General features: G+C 44.0%; 1 long non-coding RNA gene across 2 annotated transcripts in view; it reads left to right on the forward strand.

The window, feature by feature from the left end:
* LOC139077832 (uncharacterized) overlaps positions 1-16360 on the forward strand; it is a 216045-nt gene that overhangs the window by 110686 nt on the left and 88999 nt on the right. The window lies entirely within an intron of this gene.

Genomic DNA, 16360 nt, shown 5'->3' on the forward strand with positions numbered 1-16360 from the left:
ACTGGCATTTTATGAGCCAAATCTAATTTGCAGATGTGTTTTCTTTTTCTTGGTTTGTAAAGTGTTTTTGAAAAATTCGAGCTAGTTGATATCATTTAAAAATCATGAGTTTTCACTTACAAATCCAGATTTCTGGCTTTTTTTTAAAAATTCCAAGATGGGGACACAGTGGAATCATTTTCACACATGGCAACTATTGGCTAGAGCCAGTGGTGTGCTGCAGCCAGCTCAGACTGGCTCATAAGAGCCAATTATAAAGTGTTCAGAAGTGTGTGGGCCAATTGTTAAACAGTTGATAGCCTGAAATCAGCCGCAGTGGGATTATTTACGCCACAGATGTTGGCCCAGCTACAAATTAGGGATTTTATTTCTCCTTCCCTTTCTCCTCCCTTCCTCCCTTCCTTCCTTTCCTCTCCCCGCCTCCTTCCCTTCATCTTTCCCTCCCTCCTTCTCTTACTTGCTTATTTGCTTTGTTTTTTTTTTTTTGGAGTGCCAGTTTACCACCACAACCCTGGCTGGAACTAAAGAGAACCCACCCCATTCAGAAAAACACAGTCCTGCTGTGTTTTCACTTGTTTATGTTACTGCTCGGCTGGGGAAGGAACTGAATCTTCTATAATATCTTCTATAATAGGCAATGGACATAAATGGTGGTCTTCCTCAAGCTACCTTGTACATTATTATCAAGTAAGGGAAGAGGATAGGTCATCACAGTCTCTTGATTTTAAGCTCTTTTAAAACATTTTTTATTAACGTATAACAAAAACGTGCAAAACCCAAAAGCCCAGATCAAGGAATTATGATAAAGTAAGCACCACTTAGCAATCTCTAGCTCAAGAAAGAGAATATTGACAGTATATTCGCAAGTCCCCTCATAGCTTCTCCCAGTTACTGCCCCTTCCTCCTTCCCAAAGGTGACCACTCTCCCGACCTCTAACACTATGATTTTGTTTTGCTTGCTTTTGAACTTTCTATAAATGGAATGTAGAGTATATGCTCTTTTATATCTAGCTTCTTTGATTCAACATCATATTTGTGAGATCCATCCATTTTTTGGAATGGATGAATTCAATAGTTCTTTCTATGAATATTCCACAATTTATTTATTCATTCTACTACTGGGTGGTTTCTAAACTGAGCTATCTTGGCTTGGTTTCTCCCAAAAGGAGAGCCTGAGGCAGAGGTCTGTCTGCTGACACTTCATTTGGGAATGTTTTCCCCGGGAGCAGGTGTGCAGGGAAGGGGAAATGGGAGAATAAGGGAGGCCAATATACGCTGTGTTGTTAACTACTACTAAAGTTTACTGGTGTTCAGTCATGCCAGCATCTTATAAGGTGCCATGTGAAACGCATGTTAGAGCTGTTCACCAGGAAGAACAGAAGTGGAAACATTTACCCATTGACCATTGGCTCCCGCCTCCCATTGGCCAAGGACGGGCTCACCAGCATAAATTCTCCTGCTCTTCCAGGTCATGCATGCATGAGTTTTCCAGGGGAGTCCCAAATCAGAGAAGCTGCATTACGGGAAGTCTGATGTACTTAGTGCAGGCCCCAGGCAAGGCATTACTGATTGCACATGCAAGAAGCCAAAGACTGTATGAAATTAATTGTGATGGCAAAGGTGGGACCATGCGGATTCTGAAGTTGTGCAGAAGAGGTGTCCATACATTGCTTTTTTTGGAGAGTGTGGCTGTGAGCACTCTTATACATGTGTCTTGAGGCACATGTGTATATATTTCTGTTGGTATATTCATAGGAGTGGAATTGTTGGAGCATAGGTATTTATACGTTCAACCTTAGGAGATATTGCCAAACAGTTTTCTAAAGTGGTCGTATTTATTTACATTCCCACCAGCAATGTATGAGAGTTAAAGTTGCTTCAACATTTTGTGTTGTCATATCTCTTTTTAAAATGTCACTTAAAAAAATATATATCGCTTTCTAATGCCTAAAGATTGTGGCCAGATTGTGTCTCCTCAACTGTTTGGTTCACTTTGCACCACAGTTTGCATCTGGTCATTTGTGTGCTGTGTCCTGGGCTACAGATCTGCTCGTGTATTCTGGGCTGTTGGGATGAGATCAACAACTTTGCACTTGACCTCAGTGGCAATCCAAAGTAAGCAAAGAGAAAGACAAGACATGTAACATTCCCAAAAGAAGTCACCATAATTGATTACATCTAATTTATCAGGAAACCATTCCAAGTCTTTGACTGATTTGAGAATCCCTGTTGTGATAGAGAATCTCTTCCTTGATAGGAGGTTACAATTCTTGCCAGTAATATTCAGGGGCCTGCTTTCTCTGCTCAGAGTCTAGGCTGCCTGCAACATGTAATCTTTGATAGAGAAACAGGAAGGAAGGTGAGCTGGCCTTTCAAGATCTGGCCCTAAACTCCCTTTCTCCTTAGTTCCAACCCAAAGTGAACCCCCACCTGATTCCTCTGTAATGCTATGAAACAGGCAACTCCCTCATTCTGCAATGCTCCCTTGGCTTCCATTGGCCACAATAAAATTTCCCTTCCTGTGGTTTTCTTGGCCTGAGCTTCAGAGGAACACAGCCTAGGAGATGCCCCAAATCTAGAAAACCACACTTTAGTATCTCTAGTTTCTAAATATCCCTTCCAGAGACTGGGAAAGGGGGATGGATGAATTGTAAATAAAAGGAGTTTTTACTCAAGAAGCCTCCAGAAGCTCCTAGTGTTCTTCCTCCTCTGTGGCCGGCGGTGGCCATGCCGTTTCTTGACCACTATGAACAGAAGCTCTTCAATTCTGCCTCTACCCTTTGTGCTGGACCAGCACACCTGGCTGGCATCCAATGTAGGCAGTTCTTGGGTAAACTGCTGATCCACTCTGTAACGCCAGTCCACTGGTGCTGTGCCCACTGTGTGGCATCCTGGAGGACCTGGGGAGCCCTTTTCCCTAGAAAGATGCTTCCCCACTCAGGGCAAAGGACTCTTTCTTTTCTCTGGGTAAAGAGAGGTCAAACTGATCCTGACTTGCACTGATAAGCATCCAGGAGATGGCCTCAAGTATCTCAACATTCTCTCATGTCCTGAGGAAGAAGACCCAAGGTTATAGCATTTTTCCCTTGTACCTCTTCCCTTCTGCCTCAGGGCAAAGCTGCCTTGCTCAGGAGGACTTCTACATTTCACAGAGTCTAAACATGCTGATTCACCATCCCTGTGGGGGGCAGACAGCGATGAGGGTGATGGGGGGCCAGACTTTAGAGCTTTATCTTATGACTCTTTACTGTAATAACAGCCAATATGTATTTGCGGGCTCACTATGTATGCCTACTAAGCACTTTGCTTGCATCTCATTTAATTCTCACAACTCTTTGAGGCGGCTACTAGAATCAACCAGTTTGATAGCTGGGGAAAGTGTGCCTTCAGATGCAGAGTTAGGAAGTGGTCGAACTGGGATTCAAACCCAGGCAGTTGGCCTCCAGAGTCCATACCCTCAGTAGCTATGTTATACCCAAATTTCTTGCCCAGTCAGCCCAATGTGGATTCTCAATGCCCAGCCAGCTGCCTTAATCCGCTCTCTTTGTGCTCCCCTCTCCCAGGACTGTTCTGAAAATGACTCTAGGGAATTTGGTTGGGACCCATCCCCATCCCTTATTGTCACCCCCTGGCGCCCACAGCCTCCTGAGACCAGAGTCGTTGTGTTTTGAGCTGTGTGATGGTGTAGAGCATAGTCTACACAGGCAGACCTAGACCCTTCAGCTTTAAGCCCCAGCTCCAGCCCTTACATGTGAAAACTTAGGAAGTTATTAAGCTCTTCAAGGTTTGGTTTCCATATCTGTACCGTGGGATACTAGTCATGTCTAATAGGTTTTTTCATAGGATTCGAGGAGCTGATGCACGTAAACACTTAATACAGTAATGGGCACTCTGTAAGTTGTGGTGAATATCAGATTTTACTGTTCACAAAATTCCTGTTCAGTTTTTGAAATCTCAAGGTTGGAAAGTGCAGACAGATTCCCTTTTGCTTCCTGACATCACCAGTCCTCTCTCTTTCATCTCCATTTCAGCGCCACCCCTCACCCCCAGCCATTGCACATGGTTTTTGAGTGCTCACACTTTTATGTCACCACTCTCTTTGTTCCCCAGGGACTCAGCTCTTCTGCCCATTTGGAGATAAGACTGAGATCTTCTCTGCAGCCCCGGGTCAAAGCCTGTGTCATTGGTGTAACACCAGTGGATTCAAAGGGCTTCTACTTCAATTCAGCAACTCAGGGGCTCATTCCGTGTGAAGAGCTGGGAACCTTTGTGAGGCCCTGGGAAACCATGGATTATCATCTTAAATCAGAGGTCTTTGCTTCCCCTTTGAGAGGACAGAGATGAGTTTTGTTAACAGTCTGAGCCAGTGCTTCCCAACAGAAGTATAACGAGAGCCACAAAGGCAACCTCACTTATGTCATTTTAGGTTTACTAATGGTCACACACTTAAATAAGGTAAAAAGAAAGAGGTGAATTAATTCTGATTTAACCCAATATTCAAAATATTATCAGATCAACATATATGCAATATAAAAATTATTAATAAGATCATTTATGTTCTTTTTATTTGTACTAAATCTTTAAAATCAGGTATGTCGTTTACACTTACAGCACATCTTAATTTGCACTGGCCACATTTCAAGTGCTCAGGAGCCACACATGGCTACTGGCTACCATAATAGACAGAGCAGATGTGAGCCATAAGTCCCCATGACCCCAGTATTCTCAGACATTTTCTATGACAGTTCTCCCTTCCAACAGTGGGAGCTTATAACCCAGTGCCTGGCACATAGTAGGAGTACAGTGGGTGCGTTACTCTATTCTTCTAGTTTTCGCTTTTACTAAATCATCTTTATACTGACTTATCCTTTCCCTCTTATTGTATTTGTTCTCCCTTTTCTAGGTGCCTGGAAGGAAGTTGAGACACCTCGATGCAATATTTAGAATAGTGTAAGTGACATCCCCAAGCCATAGCTCATCTGTCCAGAATTAAAATTAAACCCCTGCTCAATAGACTCTTCACCCAGCCCTATTGTGGTTCATCCAGAGCATGACTTTGGACCAGCTTGACCCACAGACAATAGCTTACTCTTACTGATGGACAGTATTAATGTCCAGAAAATTTTATCAAAAGAACATCAGTAAGCCATCCATGAGAGTTGATTTCTTATCCCAAAAGTGCTGTATTGCTCATGTCAAGGATGCATTTTCTTGTCAGTCCATATGATTGAGGTTAGATCTCATACCAGCGCAGTGGCTTTTAATTAGGAAGCATATCAGAATTACCTATCTGAGGAGATTGCTCAAAATGTTTTTCTGCCTCAAGAGTCTAGCCTAAATTAAAATCACAGAAGCAGGGATATGTACATTTTGATTCTGACACTGTCCCCGTTGCCAGACTGTTACCTTCCCAATCAAGAACCACCATCATGGCGGCTTTTCAGATAGACGGCATCCAGATGAGCAGCTTTGAAGTGACAGTTTAGAAAATCAAAATAGTTAAACTTCTAGCAAAGATCTTCTATCTGCTGCTTGATTCTCTGCCCTTTCAAAACAGCCTCCCTTTCCAGTTAACACATTAAGGCTCTGACTTAACTCTCTCTTCCTCCGCAGTCCTCATGGCCTTCCCCAGCGTCTGTGCCTTTCTGTTCTATCTCAGCCGTGGCATAGGAGACATAGCACTAACTAAGTGCATACAGCAAAGCAAAGGATGGAGCCCAAATTGAATCAAGGTCTCCCATAGCTTATCAATTTACCCAGTAACATCGTCTTTCTCTGTAAAGGTTACTCTTTTATGCACATAAATGAGAATTAGAACATCTCTGCCCTGCTCCTTTTGGCAGGATAGTTCTGCAACGGCGCAGGCTGCCGTCCATTTCACTGGAACATTTGCCATAAATTTGCTTTTAAAGACATTCTCTTACAATACCATGTATGGCCCTTGCATTAAAAATGAGAAAAATATGGAAACATGCATTAAAATATTCGGAAATAAATGGCTTCTTTATTACATAAAAGCTCTCATGTGTCTCAAAGGTACTGAGAATAGAATAATTTATCGTAAATGAGATTATTATTGCTGGGAAAAGGTCTATTTTAATGCCAGTTTTCTTGGAGATTAAACCAAATCCGAACAGTCCACTGGGGGTGTTCATAAATGTATAAGTCAAATACTTAAAAGCTTTAATTGGAAAATATATGCTGATGCAGCTGTCCTAGGGAAGACAGAAGACATTCTGTTTCTTCTTATCTCCAGTGGGGTCGGCTACAGTGTCCAGCAAAGAAACAATGAAGCTAATGACTTCTCTGAAAGCAGGACGACGATCCGCTGTGCTTTGGGGTTTGAATTGCAATGTCGGAGCCTCAGACTCGGCCTCCAGGGTCTCCAACAGCTGGGTGGTGTCCAGTATCAGGGAGACGCTGCAAAACAAATATTGTCTTGAGAAAACGTTATCCTGTTGTGCTTTGGGGCACATATTTCGTAAGAAGATAAATGGGGACTCGGAAGGAAAGCTGCAGTTCTGGAGTTCAGAGAGTGAATTGTGTTTTCAGATATAGCCAAAAAATAGAGAGTTCTGGTTCACACGCATGAAAGATGTATGCCTGATTTTCAGAGACGCAGAACGTGATCGAATGTATTTCTTGTGAAAACTGTGTTGAGTATTATTTGATCTTTCTTTGTTGAATCAGGGTCATCTTTATAAATATTAATGATCCTTGTACAGTAACCGAGCAGCCAGTGATTAGAATGCCACTTAAACCAGCTTTTAAGGGACGTGGTTTTAATGGTCTCAGGGGGAAAAAAACAAACTTTTGCACTAACCCAGGGTGTTTAATGACTTATGCAAAGTGAGAGAAAAGTGATGGACATTCATTTTGTCACCAGTGTAACTTACATGGAGGACCGGCATGCTGGCGATTGTCTCTCACATTGTCTATACTTTCAAAGGCTCTGTTAGATTATCCAGGGTTGTGATGACAGATTCAAGGAATCCTGTTAATAGCTTGCCTTCCTTTCCCGTTCTCATTTTCTTACCTGTACCCTTTATCCCACGTTCTTTCACAATTTCATTTCTCCTCAGTACCTAGCCACCCCTCTGGAAAGATACGTGGAGCTGAGTACTAAACTTGTCATGATTGTCTTTTCTTTGGAGGGATGGAAGGAAGGGTTTGGGCAGCCAGGGTCCTGGGCCGGAAAAGGGGAACTGGAAGGAAGGAAATTTGGCTTAAGGACAGACCCCCCAGGACTGACGCCTTGGCCATCTATTCAAGTCCTTGGATATCTGCACTGGGGTTATGATAAGAGCCAACATTTGTTAAGCGTTTTGTGTGTGCCAGGACCTGTGCATTACCTCCTTTAATCCTTACACAAACCCACGAAGTCGGCACTATTATCTCTGTTTTAAAGATGAAGGTGAAGGCCCAGCAAGGTTAGGTGAAGTGCCAAGGCCACACAGCAACCAACTGGCTGATCCCTGCTGTGTCTCATCTCAGAGTTTGAGCTCAGACCACTTTGCCCCTCGCCCCGCTATTAGACATAGCTTTCTTCTTTCCCTTTATCTCTTTTGTCTCTCTCCCTTTTAAGGTGATGAAAACTTTAAAAAACATGTTCATGTCTTGTCTATTCTTTGTAAACTCTTAAAAAGCAACACAGCACTTCCTGGACCAAGACTCACGGGACCCACATTCTTACTTCTGTGTAGCCACCAACTCATTGGATCGCAGTGACACTGGACCATTGGGCCTCAGTTTGCCCATCTGTAAAATGAGAGAGTCGGACTAGAATGGTATCTGAGGGTGATTCTGCCTCTGACGTTAGGTGACTCCCCAACGGTCAAAGAGCGGGCATGACTCACCTGGGCCGTCCCCACCTGGGATCTGAGCCACATATAATCGCAATGACTGGATTTCCAAGCCCTAAATCAGAACACCCAGTATTTGAATCATTGGGTGACAAAAAGTTGTAATAGTAACATTGACTCTGTTCCAGAAATTCAATAATGTGGAAAATATGGTGATTAAATCCAGATCTACCCCTTTGTGAATGGTAAAGCACAGCAGGAACTTCCTTGTTTCTATTACCTCGCATCTCCTTCGGCACCCAGAACCTGACTGCTCCTCTACCCCAAACTCCAGCAAGCAAAATAAAGCTGAGAGCAGTGTTTTTGTCCTGTCATAAAAATGTTCCCGGGATTCTGGACTGTATGGTTGGTTTACATTTTATTTACATGTATTTGCATATTGCCTTTTGTTAAGTGGTTCTGAGTTTGGTGCATAAAATAAGAAATTGCAGCAAATCAATGCGGGTAGGGCAACTGCATTCCCCTTCAGAGCAAGAGTGGCCACCCATAGGACATGTGTTTTAAAACCAGTCCATGGAAACCCTTCCCTCTTCAGGAGAGAGAAAACATTGATTAAGCAAATTTGTCATAGTAAGAAGGCTGGCTTTCCCTGCTTTTAATGGGGATAGAGAACTTGGAGAGGAAAAGTGCCAAATGGTATGTGATTTTGAAAATCTTCTAAGTGTTTAATAATTAATACTTGTTTTCCTGCCATTCTTCTCCACCCCCTCCCCCACTCAAGTACAGATCTTGAATACTCTCTGAGGAATTAGGATATCTTCAGCTGTTTACATAACCAGAGATTAAGCCCACTTTAAGAAGAAATTTGGGCAAAAAAAAATCGTTAAGATAAGAAAACCAGAAATGTTGTTTGCCTTGGGGTTACAGTCTCTGGTTCAGTCTTAGCAACCTCAGAGGGGCATCTGGTAAAGCTGCTTGGGGACTCATGGGTTGAGGGTGGAGCAATTGACATTATTTCCAAACCCGGATTAAGTGAAAGCAAACGGTGAATGACACAGCCTCCTCTCTGGAAGGGATCTGCTGTGCTCGTGAGATAAGATAAAACTCAAATACAAACACTGATTTAGCTTCTCCTCTTTACACTGGCCTGCTCTGCTGTGTTATCTCATTTTTGTAGGCTTGACCCTGTACAGTTTGAGGTTTTCTAGTGGATAGTTGTTATATCTTTGTGCATGGTGGGTCTTGTGCATGGAAGGAATGTGGTCCAACTCTCTGCCTCTCCTCCTGGCCTTTCTACCTCCCACCTGCTCTGATGAGCCTGCCTGACTCTCAGGCAAAAGGACCCATTACTTCCGTAAGCCATTATTCAAAGTGGATTGGAACGGCAAGTCACCTTGCATTGCTAATCATGAAAGAGCAGATGGGGATGTGCAGGGGAGGGAGGGTATATAGCAAGATAGATTTGGGGCACTTCTTGGGTGAAGAGGGAGCTGAGGTGGGCTGGGCAGTGACAGCCACTGCAGTGGTCAGTCTGGGTCAGTGACTCTTGACCTCATCAGGTGCAAAAGAATCAAATAGGCTGCTTGTGAAAATGCAGAGTCCTGGGCCTCAGCTCCAGAAATTTTGATTCTGGCCCTATGTGGAGTGTCTCAGATAATTCTGATGCAGATCAGAAACATTCCAATGGGCAATGGGCTGCCTACCAAGGAGGAAAGGTCCAGGAGGCAGAAAAAGAGCAGAGAGCAGGGAAGTAGAATTGTTCCCACAGGCAGCAAAAAAGTAAGGTCTTTGGAGTCAAACTTAGGTTCCAATCTCTGCAACATTCCCACTTAATCTTTATGAGCCTTCTTCCTTGATGTGTAAAATGAGGGAAATAACAATGAGAATAATAGGTAATATGCAATGAGTTCTTTCTTAGCGCAGTGCTCTGTTTTGGTGGATTACTTCATTTAAACCTCACAATAACACTATAAGGAAGGCATATCATTATCTTCACTTTACCTGTGAGGAGACTGAGGCACAGACTGAGCATACGACTTGCCTAAAAGGCCACACTGCTAACAAGTGTTGGAGCCTGGATTTGAACCCAGGAAGTCTGAGTAGAGGGAATTAGTGAGAAAATGTAGAGGAAATACCAAGCTCCCACCTGACACAAAGGTGCTCAGGGTTTCTTTCCTTCCTTCCTGGTGTTGCTGGGGGACAGCCAATCAGCTGACCTGATTTATCAGTATTTATAGGCTACTTGCTCTACCGTAATTGCTGGAGGATTGGGAGGGTCAGGTTGTGGTGAAGAGCACTGATCTGAAGACCATCTCTGAGCATCAGTTCCCTCATCTCTAAAATGAGGGCAGCAATCCCCGTATCTCACAGGGTGCCAGGATCAAATGAGATAATGCCTGTGAAAATAATTTTGTCAACTCTAATGCTCTGGATGCATATCCAATGCTATTAAGAAGACGTAGATGGCTCCAGTCATCACAGACTAGCCAAAACTACCTTCTTTAGGTGTCACTCTTCTGTCTTCTAGTGGCTTCTGATTGTCTCTTGGGTAAAATAAAAATGTTTGCTAATGTGTTTTCAGATAGTAGCTTAGTCTTTCTTTCCTAATGGGGCCTCATTCTCTCTTGGATGGAGAAGGTGAGAGATTGTGTGAATGTTGAGGATGCTCCTTTGGGACAGAAGGAAGATTTCACCCCAAGGAGGCCAAGAGGAGTGCCTGCATGCAGGGCATCCCACAACATTCTGGAACATTCCATGAATTCCTAAAGATGGGGGAGCTTACCCCATAAGCCAAGACTTGAGATCTCCAAGGAGAGACAACTCCCTCATACCTGGCCTTTGCTGTGGTAAACACAGTCTAACCCGCAAAGCTGACAAATCTTTGTGGCATTCATACATTTTGTAACATCTTTGACTCAGACGTATTCAGTGTCTTGTACCTGCTGTTGGAAATTTTGCTGTGCTTTGTATTGAGGACCTCCTTTTGGGGAAAGTTAACTGGACCCACAGATGGGAATGTGGCAAGAGCTACCATTTCTAGACTAGACAATAAAAGCAAACCAGAAAAATGATTACTTTGAGTTACTGTCTTCCTTTTCTAGGAGTCTCCTCATCATGGTTCTTAGAAAAACCTCAGAACCACCAAAGAGACATAATAATAATTTTGCCCATAATGAGAGTTTGCAGATAAAATCTTGTGGCAAATCAGCACCATCCTCCCACGTTGAAGACCTATACGATTCCTCCTGTCAGAAACAGGACCATTTTCTACTGGGCAAAGTAGACAGTAAGGCTGGGAAGAGCACAGTTTTATAAAAAAAGAAAAAGTCTTTCCCACTCTCTGACAATAGGTAGAACTCACCTTTTTTAAATCTGTATCTCATCGGATAAGACCCTCCTAGTTAGATTTTTTCTTTAAGGTAGACCAGAGTTTAGGGAGGGAATGGGTTGAATTCACTTTTATGGAACTCAATTCCATTTCTTTCCATTCTGTTCTATTCCCTTCAGTACAATTTGATAAACGCTGAGGAATTGTTGTAGGTCAGGGAACTGTGTAGGTGTTGGGAGACAAACATGGAAGAAATGGGCTTGTACTTCTGCTCTTCTGGATCCAGACTGGAAATGGACATCACTGGGCCAAGGGGTGCTTTTTTAGGGGCAGGGTGAGATCAGAGAAGACAAAAAGGCGATAAAAACAAGGATCGAAAAATGGATTTAGACTTTGACAATTGGGCAGAAGGAAGCAAAGTACAGGGACCCAAAGACTTCACTCTAAGTGGACCATCTGGACGCAGCTCCTTGTGTGTTGTTATATCGCTGAGATAATAGAATTTGAGAGTTTGCAATTAATGTGCTTTCACACACGTTGCTTCACTTGATCCTTAAAACAGCCCATGCTGTTTTTGCAGATTTACCTTGATTTTACAGATGAAGACCCTGAAGCTGAGTCATGATTTGCCCTGGGTCTTGAGGTTTCTGTGTGACCAAGATAGGACACTGAACCCGTGTGCTGTCTCCTCATCTATTATTGTCTCTGCTCTCTCACTCTCAATAAACACCTTGCGTTCATAGACCATCTTGCCCCACTAAAAGTACTTTAAGTTATATTGTCCTATGGCACTTCATTTGTATTTTGCTTAAACTCCCTACCTGGGATAAAGCAGCCTTTGGGAACTGTGGTTTTCATTGTTCTTTTGTTACATAGGAGTATAAGATAGAGCCTTAGTTTCCTCAGTTTTAAAAGTTGGGTCTGGACTAGTTGATGTCTAACATCATTTTAGTTCCAGCAGCCTGGGTTCTGAAATCTGTTATTACATTAGTTCGCACTCCTTTTTTTTTTTTTTTTAAGTCTTCCAAAAATCACAATGATTTTGAGAAATGGTGTTCATGCCAAATTCATTAGAGTTTGAAAACAGAGTTATATTTCAGCTCTTCAGAGGCTAACAAGGAACTGATATTTTTGCAAATGTGAAAGTTCTTTCAACCATGCCAAATTAACTCAAAACATCTGAATGGTGTGCTTCCAGGTATTAAGATTTTCTCTTTTAGTCTTGGAATTCTATTTTAGAGAAATTCTATTCTCATAGATGTTGTAGCAAGAGACTGAAAAGTTACAGAGAACTCTGATGGAATGATATTTGCTGGGTAGGCTGAGAGCCAACTATTGTTCTTGCTGATTCTCAGTAGAGAAGGGAGGAGTATTTACTAACTATCCCTGGAATCTCTGTCAATTAGCTTGGAATCTGAGGGATTTTCCTGATGTGTTTTATGGAGGTCCCTTAATTTGGGGGGTGCCCAGGTGAAAGTTCTTAACCCTGCAGTGGAAGATAGGCTGGTTCAGAAGACCAGCTTGGATGGGACTCCCACTCCATTTTAATCAATCAGCTGGTGGCTCTGAGGAGCAGCCACCTTCCCCAAGCTCAGCTCTGGCACCAGGGATGACATAGAAGCAGTTTAAGACCTGGTCTATACAGAGTGGCTTGAGGGTGACTTTCTCAAAATGTGCTCCTCCAACCTGAGTTCCTAGGCTTCACTCCAGACCAAGGATCTCTTAAAATCTCTGTGGGTGGCAGCTGGAATCTGTTTTAATGAGCATCCAGGTGATACTTGCGCATGCTATGGATTGACAATCACTGCCACACAGTCTTCTGAAGAAAACAACATTTCTACACACACAGAAAACAGTTATCACAACAAAATTCCTTACTTTATGGAGTCACAAATAACAAAGCGGCAGCTGGAGGACCAGCTCCCCTGGAGTCTGTGGGTTGCTGGAGAGGTGGAAAGAAGATCTCTTAGGACCCCTACACCTACAAGAGCCTTTGAGACAAAGATGCAACAAAGAGGCAAAGAATAACGCAGACAGGAAAGTGAGAGATGGCTGCTGGTTGGATCACGGCTGGGAACGCATGGATGCGAATCCAGGCTTGGCCTTAAGAGAGGGAGAGAATGTGGATAGATAACACTTGATTGAACGAGGTATTTGACTTTTAAAAAAAATTTGATATCTGATAGGCTGTGGCAGGTATGTTAATAAGACATTCTGTTAAGTCGCTGCCATCATGGACCTTACACAGTAGCAGCTGTTGTGGGGAAAGGAGGGCAAAGCATCATGAAGCAAATTGTTTTCCTCCACCTGCAGTAAGATGTAAGTAGCAAAGGAGACAACCAGAGACACCAAGAGGCGATCTGTAAGGCTCAGACGAGAGCCATGTCATTCAGAGTTCCAAGTCCAGAGGTGAGAGAACATGAGGGGCTCCCAGGGATGGTGAGAAAGTGAGGGAAGGCAAGAGGAAACCGAACTGAACTTCGAGGGTTTGGAGGAAGCTACAGAAAATAAACAGGAAGCTAGAATGGAATGAGAGGGCTCTCTCTTAGTAAGCAAAGTCTAGGAGAGGAAGCAAGGGTCTGAACGGGCATGCAATTCTCTTCCCACGGTTTGGCTGTGGGTTAGAATTCTGAGCTTCCACCATCCTACACACTGAACACCGTCTGCCAAGAACTACAGCCCCTCGCTTTGGGCTCGGATAGGCAGAGCCGTGCTGTGTTCTCCCTACAGCCAAGCCATGCAGCCCTGGAGGCAGGATAAGCCCCAGCCTCAGTTTGCACAGATCCAGCTTTGGGGGTGGGTGGGGGGGTGGGTGGGGCACAGAGCAGCCCACGGCCTGCTTGAAAGCTTTGCTTCATGAGTTCCAATGACCGATTTATGTCTCGTTTATCTCTGGCTCCTAGTTTGCAAAAGGGAGCCAAAATGTTAATTAACACAAAAGGTTAAGCAGTTGTTTGACCTCCCAGTTCTGCAGAGAGGGGAAGAGGAGGAGGCTGGGAGCAGGAGGAAGCCAATGCACTCTGCGTGCCTTTGTTTATGGGAAGTGCCTTCCACGCTGCGTTCCAGCCTGACTGTAACAGACGTGCTGGGTGTGCTCACCAGAGTGGCGGGGCATTGGAACACACTGTGGCTTTGTTTGGGCCTGTGGGGAGTTTTTGGTGAATTTTTTTGCTTTCAACCCCCTATGAAAATATTTGGGGATTCAATGATGCTGACTCTACATTTCTCACCTCAAGCCCACACTTTCTCTTCTTTGAATATACGTATGGTGATGTTTTCTCCCTCTCGGCCACAGACCGTTTCTCAGTAGCCCTCGCTACCCCCATGGGCCCGCTGCTGCTAACTTTAAACAGACCAGATGGTGGCTAAACAAGTCGCCAGTATTGCATGCAGGCTAGGCTCCCCTGCTGAAAATGAATGCGATTTGGGGAATGGTGGTTCCTGGAAGCTCACAGGGATTCCTCTAAGCCAGCAGGATCTGTTTATTTAAAAAAATTTTCTTTCATTGAAAAGGGGACATTGCTCATATTTGGAGGCTCCCTAATTCCTCAAGTCAATGGAGTTAAGCAGCACTGGAACTGAGAGCCACAACAAAGCTGGTGGCATCAGCTCTCCCCGGCTGTGGCTGGGGAGCTGCTTATCGTAATCAGTCAGGACCACCAGGATGAGATGGGATCAGGGGTTACTGATTGCAAGTTTCTGTTTTCAGGGATAAAAACAGGTAGGTATTTTAAGTCTCTTATTTAGATTTAGCTAGAACTTGGCTCTGGCTGGCACCAATTTTGATCCTTGTCACCAAGCTCACAGGACAACTGGAGGGAATTGCTGCCTCCAGTAGACACAGACCTCCCTCCTAACTCCACGCAGCAGCCCCTCTGCCACCTGTCCCCAGAGCCCAGGCCTATGGTTGGGCCCGATTCGTCACCTGGCTCTACAGGATACACACGTGAGTTCCAGAGCATCAGGCTTCTGAGCTTCTTTGAGGAAAACATGCCTGTTTAGAGCAGGTCATTTGAAAGGTGCATGGGCTTAGGAAAATAGAAGTTGAGTTTCCTCGATTGAGAACCTGGCTGGGCTGCCGCTGCCCACTGGACATGTTCCTGCACCATCACGCTGTCCTCATTGTCGTTTTGCTTCTTGTCTGTGATCAATTCAGCAACTGTGTAATAAACGACCAGAACACACAAGGTGCCGGATGCTGATGATTATCCCTTAATTTGTATTTCACTTTGTAATTTTCAAGGCACTTTGCCATCTGTGGTCTCAGCTGATTTTCCCTCTGTTGCTGAGCAGGTACTAATAGCCTAATTTTAAAATGGGCTAGTGAAGGCAGATGATGGGTATTGGAAGTCACAGGACCAGTAAAAAGGAGAGTGAGGATGTGGCCCACGTAAGACTGGGTCTTCTCTTGACTGTAAGAACAGAGCAACTTCCATTACACCACAGCCACTTAGAGGTTGAAGCCTGAAGATCAGCTAAGAGATTCACTGTCTCAATGACAGGCTCTTAGGAATTGGAGAAGGCAAAGATGGGAAGAAACATAGACCATGAGCCAGAGCTGGGTGTCCAGTAATACCCACTGCTCCCGCCGTGTGCCTGGAGCTGACCGCAGCAGCTTAATGTAGGGTTAAGAGCAGGATTCCTGGCTTGGGTACTCACTGGCTGTGTGACCTGGGCCACTTCCTTAACCTCTCTGTGCCTCAGTTTCCTATTTATAAAATAGGAATACTAACAAAAATTCTTACCCCATATGGTTATGAACATTAAATGAATTGATATTTTCACAGTCTTAGAACAGTGCCAGGTATACTGTAAGTGCCATACAAGTACTGGCTAAATGAATAAAAAGCTTTGCTCCCAAGCTAGGCTTGACCAACTGCTGGGGATGAGAGTGTGGGTGGGGTGACAGCATTCTGCCAAGCACTGGCCTAGAGGGCTGCGACAGAATACATGCAAGCAGAGCCCCCAAGGTTATTGTCAATGAGTAGGAGCCACTCTCGAATTGGCAGTATTTTCTGAAGTAAAAATTGTGTTCATGCTTTGAGAATTAAAGAAAATACTTGAAGTCATTGCTGTACTGGAAAATCCAGGGTAAGTGTGGATGCCTATGCCTGTGGGCACATGACTGGGCTGGCTGAGGAAGAATTGCTTTGTAGAATCATAAAATACTCATGATGGACGCGAACTTAATATCAGCTAATTCAGTGACCTCTTAGAGCCAGCTCTCTCC

This window comes from Equus przewalskii, chromosome 20 (genome assembly GCF_037783145.1).
Source record: "Equus przewalskii isolate Varuska chromosome 20, EquPr2, whole genome shotgun sequence".
NCBI classification, from domain to species: domain Eukaryota; kingdom Metazoa; phylum Chordata; class Mammalia; order Perissodactyla; family Equidae; genus Equus; species Equus przewalskii.